Source organism: Schistocerca nitens, chromosome 1 (genome assembly GCF_023898315.1).
Source record: "Schistocerca nitens isolate TAMUIC-IGC-003100 chromosome 1, iqSchNite1.1, whole genome shotgun sequence".
NCBI classification, from domain to species: domain Eukaryota; kingdom Metazoa; phylum Arthropoda; class Insecta; order Orthoptera; family Acrididae; genus Schistocerca; species Schistocerca nitens.
The window spans coordinates 502,371,504-502,385,058 of record NC_064614.1 but is presented as its reverse complement, the minus strand read 5'-3'; positions in this window follow the sequence as shown (position 1 = coordinate 502,385,058).

Sequence of the window (13,555 nt, the reverse complement as noted above, 5' to 3'; positions counted from 1 at the left end):
GCTTATCAAGCAGACGACGACAGAAATCAGTCCTTCATGAATACCACGACTTATATCACCTGGTCCTCCTACAGTGGTTCAATATCATCCTACCGCTACTATGATTCTGTTCATCATTCTTTCATCAAACTGATGAGGAGGAATGGCGAGATGGTTCCCCCGACAAGGACACCACCTATCACCTTCCCCATCCTTGTACAATCCAAGTTTGTGTTTCGTCCTGAACGCCCTTGTTGCCTACATCTTGTTACATAGTATTCCACCTACCTTATTTTCGATCTCCTCGTACAACCTACAAAATGGTTCAAATGGCTCTAAGCACTATGGGACTTAACATCTGAGGTCATCAGTCCCCTAGAACTTAGAACTACTTAAACCTAACTAACCTAAGGACATCACACACATCCATGCCCGAGGCAGGTTTCGAACCTGCAACCGCAGCAGTATCGCGGTTCCGGACTGAAGTGCCTAGAACCGCTCGGCCACAGTGGCCGGCCCGTACAACCTACAGCTGCCGTTTGTTATCATTTTAGTTTAACTCGTAACAAGAAGATCATGAAATCTTTCTTTTATAGGTTACAGTAATATTTGAAGAGGATGAGCTACAAATTCTTCGCAACTGACAATTAAATAATATCTCTGAGTTTAGTGTTCAATTATTAGCAAATATTGCATGTAATATTTTCCTTGTTACTCATATTTGGATCAAATTATTTTCTGTCTTAAGAAAAGAAACACATTGGTTTCTGCTCAAGCCAAAGCTAATGAGCATCTTCGGCTTGTGTGATTTCATTTCAAACATATCTACTATAAAATTACCTACACCGCCTAACCGAATAAAGTACCGGACTTCGAAACCAAATAAACTATGCACAGGTTCTGTTGAGCGGTAAGCATAAGTAATGATTACTGAGAATGAAAATAAGTTAATGACGTTACGCAAACCACAATAACTTCCACTTGTACAATTAAAATTTTAACTTGAATGTTTCGGAATAGTAAAGAATAGGAAACGATGTAAAGAAGGTCGAATCAATTTTTTCAGTCTTTGTTATTTCAATTAGAAACAGACACTTACATTCATCGGAACAAAGGCACCAATCGCAACGGTAATCATAAAGACCAAAAGGGGATAAAGGAATATAATGAACAAGCCATTGTAGTGAATAACTGTACAGGGTGTCCATAAATTATCTTTACAACTTAAGACTTTAATAACTTTAAAACTATAGAAGATATTTAGAGTTGGTTTTCAACATGTGAAAATATAACTCATAAAGATATTTTTAACTTCTAGGTGACGCAATTTTGACGTAAATTTGAACCTGAAAACCTGATGAAATGTGGACGCCACAGGAGAAAGCTCACTGTGTGGCTTGGTTCATACAGATGACGTCCGATACACAAGTGCAGCGAAACTTTCGAACAGAGTACGGAAGGCAACGAACGTCCCGACCTACTACTCGGGCTTGGCAAGAAATGTTCTCCATAAAATAGAGGCAGGTCGCCCATTTGTTTGAGACGCCGACGTGGAGAAGGCATGGCAGGCGTTTGCATGGAGTCCGACAGAATCGGTGCGTACGGCGGCCAGAGAGTTGGAAATAAGACGACCAACACTGCTTTGCATAAGAGGTTGCGGCTGTATCCCTACAAGGTGTAGCTGCTTCAGGCTTTAAAACCTACTGACAGATCTCAGTGCGAGCAGTTTACAGTGGATATGCTAGGCAAGATTGACGCAAATAATGACTTTTTGGAAAACAATTATTTCTCCGAAGGAGCCACGTTTCACGTATCTGGTAAATGAATCGCCATAACGTTCTTATATGGAGTTCATAGTATCCTCATGTCACACATGGAATGGAAGAGACTCTCCCAAGTTCAATGATTGGTTCGGACCTGTGGTGTCACCGCCAGACACCATACTTGCTAGGTGGTAGCCTTTAAATCGGTCGCGGTCCGCTAGTATACGTCGGACCCGCGTGTCGCCACTGTCAGTGATTGCAGACCGAGCGCCGCCACACGGCAGGTCTAGAGAGACTTCCTAGTACTCGTCCCAGTTGTACAGCAGACTTTGCCAGAGATGGATCAATGACAAATACGCTCTCATTTGCCGAGACGATAGTTAGCATAGCCTTCAGCTACGTCATTTGCTTCGACCTAGTAAGGCGCCATTACCAGTTTATATTGAGATTGTAATTCCTGTATCATCAAGAGCGATGTTCTCCAGTTATGGATTAAAGTTAAGTATTCCAGAAGCTATGTACTATTTTTGGCTACTGTAACTCCTTTAACTGTTCCAGACCTCACGCCAGTCTGCGTGAGCTTAAACGCGTGCATTTCGGCCTCCTCTAGCAACACGGTGTTGGCTCTTCTGCCAACACATCAGGACCAATGCACAGTTGCATCATTGGTCCATTCTTTTGCACCGGGTATGCCATCAACGGATGGTCATGTTACAAGCGGTTGTCATGCTACAATTGGAGCAGCTGTAACCTGATGTCATATTCCAGCAAGATAGGGTTCCACCCCACTGGTCCCTAAATGTCCGTCAGTTTCCAGATGAAAAGTTTCCGGATAAATAGATTGGACGACATGGTCCAATTCGATGACCGCCACGATCCGCTTACCTTACACCACTAGACTTCTTCCTGCGGGATTTTGTAAGGGATTTGGTGTACCGAGCCAAGCTTAGAGACCTACAGGGCTTGAAGGCACGCATTCGCAATCCATTTGAACATGTCGTATGTGGAGAGAAATGGAATTCCGACTAAATGTATCCGTGCCACTAAGGGTGCACAAATTGATGTGTCTGGATGAAGAAACAAAAATTTATGCACTATCTTATCACGTATTGAAACTCATTTGTTAATATCTAGTATAGTTTTAAAGGTATTAAAGTCTTAAGTTGTAAAGATAATTTATGGACACCCTGTATATACTGAAATATGAAACAAACCAGGAGCGCTAGCTCCTTATCGTTTACTTACACTTAGATAGTCATGACACTTCACGTAAATCATAACACTGTCAAATACAGTTATTTCCATTATATATCCAGAATTACTTTGAAAAATGAGATTCTTTCTCAAACTACTAAGTGGTTCATAAAGAGGCACCATAAATCTCTGAGCTAATGCTTCGTCGCAAATGACTCATTCCTGACGATATATTCTGCCTTAACAAAAAGTATAATATATCGATCCTTGTATGGCCATATGAGTTCAGTGATTTTATGCAGACGTCTCAAAGAACATACGAAGAAAACTGCATCCACTAAAGAGCCCAGATTCTGATGCTCAAAATAAATAGTTCACATGTTTACGGAGCAACGTTGCAAAGAAAATAATGAAATAGCTAAATTATGAAGTGAATGTTCGTAAGAACCATTCAAAGAGTAACTCCAGAAAGAAGAAGGAAGCAAAAGACCCCTCTTTCTATGAGTTACACGAACAAAAACAGTGTTCGTTTTGTCATAATACTGTAAAATGCTGACACATATCGTCCTTCAGTATACCTGACACGAATTTCAGTAACCCACTTATAAAAAGGCTGTTCTAAAACTACTTCCACACACAGCAAAAAAAAAACAATGGCGTACATTGTTTTTTTGCTATGTGTGGAAGTACGTTTAGAACAGCTTTAGTGTTTTACTCTCCAAAATAAACTGTATCCTAATAGTAATCCCGTACCATACCATCTGCCCTCGGTACAGAATCCTGCCTCGGGTATGGATGTGTGTGATGTCCTTAGGTTAGTTAGGTTTAAATAGTTCTAAGTTCTAGGGGACTGATGACCTTAGAAGTTAAGTCCCATAGTGCTCAGAGCCATTTGAACCATTTTTTTTATTGTGCTCCGATGGAAAATAGCTTTTAATACATAATATTAAAATGAGTGGTCGTCGTTAAATAAGGACGTCTGGTAATTTAAACTCTGCAGAGCCAAATATTTCAAACTGTAACATGTGATAAATGATGAAAATACTCTGCTAGAGGTGTATTCAATATTTACCTGCAGTCCGTTCGGCCAGAGAAGATCGGTGACAGTTGTGGCGGACTTTGCGTGGATGCTTCGTACCTTTACGTACCGCGACCAACGAGGTGCTGTGATTTTGTTTACGTTTCTATGGCGACGTCCCGTTCTGTCGCTGCTGTAGGCGACTGCGATTTTTTAGTCAGTACTGAGGGCTGCCATTCGTACTTCACAATGGAAAGCTGGGGATAATGCCAGGATTCTCCTATCGCCGTTTGGCGTACAGATAGGTCTTTATTCATGAATAGAGAAAAATAAAGATACGAAGTAGAATTGTTAAAGCACGAAATGTTTTCAACGAGGTGTTAATTTTCATGTTCCTGTAAAAGAGATTTGAAAGTAGAAATAAGGGCTCTACAATAGGCGTATCTTTGGAGTGTTGCTCTGTGAAAGATGAGGTGTTAATTTTCATGTTCCTGTAAAAGAGATTTGAAAGTAGAAATAAGGGCTCTACAAAAGGCGTATCTTTGGCGTGTTGCTCTGTGAAAGATGAGGCAGAACACCACCGACAAAATTTCGGAAGTTCTTCAAAGATAATTTGTACATATTCTGGTATCAGGGAACCGCGGTCTCCGGGGGCCTAGTTACAGAGTAATTGTATTTCACTTGGTTTCTTACTACATCTATCTTTGTAGGTGTATTATACTGACAATATCCTCACGAAACTACAAATGTGGACGATTTACGCTCTGTTGCTTGCTTGGAGACTAATTTTTTCCATTCACACACGACACTTGTTGTCGGCAACAGTGAAGCCCACTTCTTTCTTCGCCCTCGAGCTTGCATTCACTACTGCTCGGTTCTGTCCCAGGGTTATTTTTCAGGAAATGTCACGTTTGTGTTAAAGGTGATCCACATGAGTATGGCCAGGTTTACTGATAAAGCGTTGGTCGATGTACTCCTCGTGTATGGTTTAGCGGACTGCAATCGAGGAGCGGGTCAACAACACTAATGAGGAAATATTACCTCATATTCGAAGGAGAAGGAAGCACTCTTGCAAGATATCAGGCTCAGCAATCGATTCTGCGAGAAAATTTGGGCCTTGATTCTCATCGTACGCATTTATGAACTTCTGAACGTATAGCTTTTAAACTTTCGCATGCAGCTAATATGTTCACTGGCTACGCCCCACTGCAACCGTCTAATGCCCGACTGCGAATTACTATACAGTGGAGTGAGTGAATTCAAAAATGGTTCAAATGGCTCTGAGCACTATGGGACTTAACATCTTAGGTCATCAGTCCCCTAGAACTTAGAACTACTTAAACCTAACTAACCTAAGGACATCACACACATCCCTGCCCGAGGCAGGATTCGAACCTGCGACCGTAGCAGTCCCACGGTTCCAGACTGCAGCGCCTAGAACCGCACGGCCACCGCGGCCGGCAGTGAGTGAATTTCTGTTTTAACATTAGCAAAATGTCTGATGCAGGTGACAGACATCTCTTCGCTAAGAATAGTTTTATTTTGCGACTGACAAATGTAGTGCAAACGAATGACGCGAATTAGTGTGTCATTAGAGAAGTAGCGCAGCATCATTTAATTATTAACATCGCCGTTGTGCTTTATTTACTTTGGATTGCAAAGCTATCACTGTTAATTTGAAGTACATTTGCTGGACATGCGCAACTGTTCAACGTGATTGGCACGATTAAATTGTAAATCGAAAATCTCATTAACTTCATTTCATAATAATTGTTCAGTTATCTAGGTTTATTCATTTTGATTGTGTGTGTGTGTGTGTGTGTGTGTGTGTGTGTGTGTGCGCGCGCGTGTGTGTGTTGTTGATGCACAATATCTGTACAGGAATATTTTTAAAATAATACTGAATGTGTATGTGCGCGAAGTCGACATATCACAAAGTAATATTACTATTTTTCACGTAGAATAACGTGTTCTCGAACGAGATTTCAAAACATATTGGACAGATGTGTCCACCCCTACCTCCTATTCCCCTTCCTTCAGCACCGCGCGAATAAGAGGGCTCTGGTTGTCACTCCACTGTACAGAACTCGTACCTCACGCTCGGGCATAGCGGATGCAGTGGGGCGGTGCGAGTGACAAACAACCGGTGCACGCGAAAGTTTAAAAGCTGTGTGTTCAATAGATCGTACCTGCGTAATATGAGAATCATGGCCCACGTTTTCTCTCAGGATCGATTGCTGGGGCTGATAACAGGTTTTTGTGCTTTTTCTCCTTAAAATATGAGTCGTGTTGGTGGTGTTTCCTTGTCAGATGTGCGACGCCATCCACGTCACAGTACTGAATCTCAAGATTGTCGCTTTAATCTGTGTTTCTTATTGTACGTTTCGGAGATTGCATATTACAACCTGCTTCACCGATGAGAAGGTGTTTTACAGAAACGATAATAATTGGCGCATTAGAGAGCATTAGGCGACGAGTGACTAGTACAGAAGAAAGGAGTACAGTAGAATACGAATGGGTGGCTTCGAGAGATGAAATAGTGAAGGCAGCAAAGGATTAAATATATAAGAAGACCAGGCCTAGTAGAAGTTCTTGAATAATACTGGAGACACTGAATTTAATTGGCTGGTTCAAATGGCTCTGAGCACTACGGGACTTAACATCTTAGGTCATCAGTCCTCTAGAACTTAGAACTACTAACTAACCTAAGGACATCACACACATCCAAGCCCGAGGCAGGATTCGAACCTGCGACCGCAGCAGTCCCGCGGTTCCGGACTGCAGCGCCTAGAACCGCACGGCCACCGCGGCCGGCTGAATTTAATTGATAAAAGGAAAAAATATAGGAATGCAGCAAATAAAGCAGGTGAAAGCGAACACAAAATTTAAAAAAAATGGCCACCCGGGGTAGCGGCGTGGTCTACGGCGCCTTGTCACGGCCCGCGCTGCTCCACCCGTCGGAGGTTCGAGTCCTCCCTCGGGCATGGGTGTGTGCGTCGTCCTTAGCGTAAGTAGTGTGTAAGCTCAGGGACCGATGACCTCAGCAGTTTGCTCCCATAAGATCTTAACACGAACTTCCAAATTTTTTAAAAATGAGATTGACAGGAAGTGCAAAACGGCTAAGCAGGAATGGCTAGAGGATAAAGTTAAGGATTTAGAAGCATATATCACTAGGGGACGCGTGGATACCACCTACAGGAAAACGAAAGACGACTTCGGAAAAAAAGAGAAGCAACTGTATGAACGCTGTGGTCGAGTGGTTCTAGGCCCTTCAGTCTGGAACCGCGCGACCGCTACGGTCACAGGTTCGAATCCTGCTTCGGGCATGGATGTGTGTGATGTCCTTAGGTTAGTTAGGTTTAAGTAGTTCTAAGTTCTAGGAGACTGATGACCTCAGTCGTTAAGTCCCATAGTGCTCAGAGCCATTTGAACCATTTGAACCTTCACAGTCCAATTTTTTGCACAGTCCAATCTACCGACTGTCACGAATGGTGACGATGATGAGGATGATGAAATGATGAGGACAACACAAATATCCAGTCTCCGGGCAGAGAAAATCCCCAACGCGACCGGGAATGGAACCCGGGACCCCGTGATCCAGAGGTAGCAACGCTAGCCACTAGACCACGAGCTGCGGATGTTGAGAAGGGTGTAAGACAGGGTTGTAGCCTACTCCCGAAGTTCTTCAAACTGCACATTGAGCAAGCAGAAAAGGAAATGAAAGAAAAATTTGGAGTAGAAATTGAAGTTCAGGGAGAAGCAATAAAAACTTCGAGGTATGACGATAAATTTGAAATTATCTCTGATACAGGAAAAGACTTGGAAGAGCAGTTGGAAGGAATAGACAATGTCTTGCAAGTAGGATAGAATATCAACAAAAACAAAACAAGGATAATGTAATGTAGTCGAATTGAGACAGGTGATGGCGAGAGAATTAGATTAGAAAACGAGACACTTAACGTAGTAGATGAGTTTTGTTATTTTGGCAGTGAAATAGCCGATAATCGCTGAGGTAGAGAGAATATAAAATGCAGGCTGGCAATGACAACACTAGCGTTTCTAAAGAAGATAAATTTGTTAACATCGAATATAGAATTCAGTGTTAGTAAGTCTTTTGTGAAGGTATTTGTCTAGAGTGTACAGCCATGCATGGAAGTGAAACGTGGCCAATATACAGTTTAAACAAGAAGAGAATAGAAACTTTTGAAGTGTGGTGCTTCAGAAGAATGCTGAAGATTAGTTGGGTAGATCACATAATTAATGAGGGGGTACTGATTAGAATTGGGGAAAAAAGAAATTTGCGGCAAAAGCTGGATAGAAGAAGCGATCGGTTGATAGAACACATTCTGTGACATCAAGGGATCACCAGTTTAGTATTGGAGGGAAATCTGTGGGGTAAAAATCGTAGAGGGAGACCAAGAGATGAATACAGTAAGCAGATTGTGGGATGTAGGTTGCAGTAGTTACTTTGACATGAAGAGACTATTAGTAAGGGTGTAAGTTGCAGTAGTTATTGGGAGGTGAAGAGGTTTGCACAGGATAGAGTAACACGGAGAGCTGCAGGAGACCACAACAACGACAACGGCTGTGAAAATAAATACTAAAACATTAAAAAATACGAATGTGTATACATTCTAAGACAAAAAAAAACGCATCACGAATAAATTATCCGAATGGGACGAAAAGCGGCAAATGTGACGTACATGTACAGACATACAAATTATTACAATTTGCAAAAGAATTAGATGATTTATTCAAGAAAAAGAGCCTCACAAATTCAGCAAGTCAGCAACGTGTTTGTTCATCTCTGGTTCTTCTGCAAGCAGTTATAATCTTGGCAGTGACTGATGGAGCTGTTGTATATCTCCCTGTGGGATGTTGTGCCAAATTCTGTCCGATAGGCGCGTTAGATTGTGAAATCCCGAGGTGGTTGGAAGGCCCTACCATAATGCTCCCAGTCGGCCGCTGTGGCCGAGTGGTTCTAGGCGTTTCAGTCTGGAACTGCGCAACCGCTACGGTCGCAGGTTCGAATGCTGCCTTGAGCATGAATGTGTGTGATGTCCTTAGGTTAGTTAGTTTAAGTAGTTCTAAGTTCTAGGGAAAGGGGACTGATGATCTCAGATGTTAAGTCCCATAGTGCTCAGAACCACTTGAACCATTTTGAACCATTATGCTCCAAACGTTCTCGATTGGGGAGAGATCCTGGACCCAGCTGGCCAAGGTAGGGTTTGGTGAGCGCGAAAACAAGAAGTAGAAATTCTCACCTTGTGTGGGAGTGCGTTATCTTGCTGAAATGCAGCATGGCTTGCCATGGACGGTAACAAACCGGGCGCAGGATATCGTCAACGTACCGCTATGGTGTAAGAGTACCTCGAATGAGAACCAAAGGGGCCCTGCTACGACAAAAATTACAGACATCTCTTTGCTGGTCATCGGGATTCGAAGCGGGTGTCATGACTGAAGACAGTTCTACTCCATTCAGAGAGATTCTGGATCGAAGACGCACCTAGAGACGAACCGGACAGCGGTGGGATAGCAGTAATACTTCCCGATAACCGGGAGTGATGACCTGCGATGCCATTTCTTTTTGTAGCAGGACGCTTTGGTTGTCATCCGTGGCACCCTAACACCACAGTGGTGTATCGACGATATTCTACGCCTCGTTTCCTTGCCCTTCATGGCACGCTATTTTGGGCTTACATTTCGGCAACATAATGTCCGCCAGCACACGGTGAGAGTTTGTACTGGTTGTCTTCGTGCATGCCAAAGCATACCTTGGCCAGAAAGGTCGCAGGATCTCTTTCCAATTGAGAATGTTTGGAACATTACCAGCAGTGCCCTCTAACCAGCTCGGTATTTTGACGATCTAACTCGCCGGTTGGACAGAAATTGTCAAGAAATCCCTCTGGAGGACATTCAACAAATCTGTCAATCAATGGCAAGTCGAATAATTACTTGCATAAGCGCCAGAGGTGGACCAACGCGTTACTGACTTGATCTACACTCCTGGAAATGGAAGAACACATTGACACCGGTGTGTCAGACCCACCATACTTGCTCCGGACACTGCGAGAGGGCTGTACAAGCAATGATCACACGCACGGCACAGCGGACACACCAGGAACCGCGGTGTTGGCCGTCGAATGGCGCTAGCTGCGCAGCATTTGTGCACCGCCGCCGTCAGTGGCAGCCAGTTTGCCGTGGCATACGGAGCTCCATCGCAGTCTTTAACACTGGTAGCATGCCGCGACAGCGTGGACGTGAACCGTATGTGCAGTTGATGGACTTTGAGCGAGGGCGTATAGTGGGCATGCGGGAGGCCTGGTGGACGTACCGCCGAATTGCTCAACACGTGGGGCGTGAGGTCTCCACAGTACATCGATGTTGACGCCAGTGGTCGGCGGAAGGTGCACGTGCCCGTCGACCTGGGACCGGACCGCAGCGACGCACGGATGCACGCCAAGACCGTAGGATCCTACGCAGTGCCGTAGGGGACCGCACCGCCACTTCCCAGCAAATTAGGGACACTGTTGCTCCTGGGGTATCGGCGAGGACCATTCGCAACCGTCTCCACGAAGCTGGGCTACGGTCCCGCACACCGTTAGGCCGTCTTCCGCTCACGCCCCAACATCGTGCAGCCCGCCTCCAGTGGTGTCGCGACAGGCGTGAATGGAGGGACGAATGGAGACGTGTCGTCTTCAGCGATGAGAGTCGCTTCTGCCTTGGTGCCAATGATGGTCGTATGCGTGTTTGGCGCCGTGCAGGTGAGCGCCACAATCAGGACTGCATACGACCGAGGCACACAGGGCCAACACCCGGCATCATGGTGTGGGGAGCGATCTCCTACACTGGCCGTACACCACTGGTGATCGTCGAGGGGACACTGAATAGTGCACGGTACATCCAAACAGTCATCGAACCCATCGTTCTACCATTCCTAGACCGGCAAGGGAACTTGCTGTTCCAACAGGACAATGCACGTCCGCATGTATCCCGTGCCACCCAACGTGCTCTAGAAGGTGTAAGTCAACTACCCTGTCCAGCAAGATCTCCGGATCTGTCCCCCATTGAGCATGTTTGGGACTGGATGAAGCGTCGTCTCACGCGGTCTGCACGTCCAGCACGAACGCTGGTCCAACTGAGGCGCCAGGTGGAAATGGCATGGCAAGCCGTTCCACAGGACTACATCCAGCATCTCTACGATCGTCTCCATGGGAGAATAGCAGCCTGCATTGCTGCGAAAGGTGTATATACACTGTACTAGTGCCGACATTGTGCATGCTCTGTTGCCTGTGTCTATGTGCCTGTGGTTCTGTCAGTGTGATCATGTGATGTATCTGACCCCAGGAATGTGTCAATGAAGTTTCCCCTTCCTGGGACAATGAATTCACGGTGTTCTTATTTCAATTTCCAGGAGTGTATTTGTGATGCTCTTTCTGTTGAATAAATCATCCAATTTTTCTGAAATCCTAATCTTTTGTTTGTCTGTACATATAAGTAACATCTACCGATTTGCGTCTCATTCGGGTAATTCTTCCGTGGCGCGTCGTTTTTCTTGTCTTAGAGTGTATTATTACTCATTTCTGCAGATGAGAGGTACCTGTTGTTATATTCCATTTTCATGAGCTGCTGGATGCTTACCACTGCTCATTCGAGTCCGCTGTACACATCATGTTGAAGCGAGCGCACCAGCGTTCTGTCATTACTGGTCGTTTGGAGCCGCATCAGGTTAATGTGATGGGGACCAAAAGCCGATGAAGACTACTGAAACTGGTGTGCGAGTGCGAGGTGTGATGAGTCTGGGAAAGCGAACAGAAGTGGATGATTGTAGAGTAACACAGGGACGTTCTGTGCAACTTATTTTACTGGATATCCATAGTTAAAGTTCCAGTTTCAAAACGCTGTAGAAAGAGAACCACCGTTCAGCATGACGTAAAATTTGAATAGCATACTATTGACGCTGGTGGAAACGCCAAGAAACAAAAGGAAAAAAGTGAAAGTTTTGCCACTAGATGATGCTGTTAGTGTCAGAATATGCACACCAATATTTTGCGCCCGAAACGCCCAGCAGGACCGTCTCCATGAAGGATCGCGCGCTACTGTTAAAGCTGTCTTACAACAACGGTGACTGTGCGCCAGTAGCTGCGCAGAACTTCCAAACGCTCAATGGTATGAAAAACGGCATTGGACTGATGTCTTCTAAGGGTCTAGAGAAAATTCTTACAAAATTAGAAAAGACAGGTTCTTTTGAAGTGCAGTGTAGCAGAGGGAGGAAAGCAGTTGATCCGATGTCTGTCAAGGATGTGACCACAACACTGCAGGAGGGATAAAGGGGTGGTACGTGAACATGCAGTGCACGGGGAATTGCCCGAGCGTTGGACATGCCTGTGAACACGATGCACAAAATTCTACGAAACGTCCTGCAGTGATATGCATACAAAATCATCCATGTTCAGGACTTTCTTCCTGCTGACCTGCCAGCAAGGCAAAGATTCGCTCTGGAATTTCTTGCTCGCATCGAAGTGGAAAATGAATGGCCATGGAACATTCTGCGGACAGACGAAGCCCATTTCCATCTTCAAGGAAATCTCAGTACGCAGACTTCCAGAATATGGTCAACGGAAAATACGGGAGGAGTCGAGCCTGTGGGTCCTGTTACCTGTATTGCCACTGGTAAATGCTATAAGAATCATTTGCGCACCAATGTCATTCCAACCGTTCAACAGCATGAATGTGTGGGTAGGACCACTTTCCACAGCCAAAGAAATGTCTGCAGCAGAGGCATTTCGGAAATGCTAGAGTTATCAGCCGTCATTTCCCTACAGACTGGCCGTCCAGTCACGTGGCCTTAATCCTTCTGAATTCGGCTGTGGGGTTATCCGGAAGATGAGTTCAATTCTCCAGTTACGAACGTAGCTGAATTGAAGGCACGCATTGCGCAACCCATTCTGAACATGTCACCCGAGGCACTCTGATCTGTTATGGAACATACTGCTTCTCGATCTCAGCTTGTGGAAGAAAAGAGTGGAGAGCATATTGAACATGACATGCGCCAGTGTCACAACAATTAGAATCTGAAGACATTTTGCTTTATATACGGTGTTTAGCCCCAGGACAATTAAAAACCCATGTCGTTTCTCTTCTTGTTGTGTTTTTGTCCCCAGTAAATTAAAAACCGATGTCATTTTTCTTTTTATACGGTTTTTGTCCACAAGACGATTAAAAACCGATGAAAATTTGCTTTTTGTGCGGTTTTTGACATCAGGTCAGTGAAAAAACGATGTCATTTTGCTTTTTATGCGGTTTTTCGCCTTAGAACAGTTAGAAATTGATGTTTCCTGTCCGATGTGGTACGACTTTGCCATGGTGGATGGGCTTACCAAACTAACAGTGCCACAACTGTTGACTGGCGAACTTGTGCAGTCATACACATTGGACAGTACAGAAGGTGTAATGTGCAGCTCACACCATAGCCGCCGTATTGCGATTCATCTGTTATTTGTAGCCGATCCCATTTACGTTAAGACACTTATAGCACCATCTACCGTTAAGACACTTATAGCACCATCTACTGGAAAAATTTTCTTTAATTTTTTTTCTT